At 32.9% G+C, this 983-nt stretch overlaps 1 non-coding gene across 1 annotated transcript; it reads right to left on the bottom strand.

The window, feature by feature from the left end:
- Window positions 1–606: 606 nt before the first annotated feature.
- Window positions 607–741, bottom strand: LOC130038611 (U4 spliceosomal RNA). The gene has a single exon (XR_008794739.1). It is a non-coding gene; the product is annotated as a U4 spliceosomal RNA (small nuclear RNA).
- Between the last annotated feature and the right edge of the window lie 242 nt (window positions 742–983).

The following is a 983-nucleotide window of genomic DNA, read 5'->3' as shown; positions in this document are numbered from 1 at the left end:
AAGTTCTTTTAATGTTCCTTGCAAACTTTTTCTTCTAAATTGTGATTATTTTGCTTTATAAATATCTTCAAGTAGAATGCTTGAGCAACAAAAGGGAAGTTGCAGAATAATGCCAGTTCTGCTAACACACACTGTATAAACCTTCTATATACACACATATATGAAAAAATCTGATATTTTTGCCAAAACATTAAAAGGGGTGATCTCCAGGGTTAGGCATATAAGAGAAACCAATTTCTAAATTTTTCTGTCCATTAACAAATGATTGTTGTACATCTAGTTTAAATCATTTGTGAAATTAAAATCAATAAAGGTCAAATGTCAAAGAACATCAGGCACTAGACACTGCATGCAAAATTTTCCTAGTAATAAGGAATCTTTCCAGTCAAACTACCTATATACTTTCTCCTATAACAGTTTATTCTATTTTCTTCTATGTTTCCACTCTAAATTTACACAAATCAAGCAAAAAGTAGAATGAACCCCTGAGTGTTTACTACCATCTTCCACAATCAATTTTACAATCTCTACTATTTTTTGTATTACATTTACCTTCATCTAGTTACCATCCCACCTCAATCAAATTAATTTAGATTCAATTCTTAATTTTGAAGCAAATTTGTATACCTTAATTAAAAGAAACAAATCTTGCTTTAACTTTTTTTGGGGAAAGTTTTCAATTAGCAATAATTGCGCCTCGGATAAACCTCATTGGCTACGATACTGCCACTGCATCTTTATAACCCACCGATATATAAAACATTCTTACTGATGCAAGCATGCAGATAGGAAGTGTTCTTGGCAATAAACTTTAGGAAGTCATGAAATCTAGAAATGTTTGGTCAACTTAGCCCGTCACCTGCCCAATGGAGTTCAGGTTTGTAGACTGGAATGCATCAGCAGAAAATTAAGCAGGAATGAAGACCCTGCTAAGATTCTGTTACTAAAGAGACTACCAGAGGTCAAAATCTTTTCTCCTGACA

The sequence above is a fragment of the Sorex fumeus genome, unplaced genomic scaffold (genome assembly GCF_029834395.1).
Source record: "Sorex fumeus unplaced genomic scaffold, SorFum_2.1 ptg000006l, whole genome shotgun sequence".
Taxonomy (NCBI): domain Eukaryota; kingdom Metazoa; phylum Chordata; class Mammalia; order Eulipotyphla; family Soricidae; genus Sorex; species Sorex fumeus.
The sequence above is the reverse complement of the archived record's forward strand: the minus strand, read 5'-3'. Positions and strand labels throughout refer to the sequence as shown.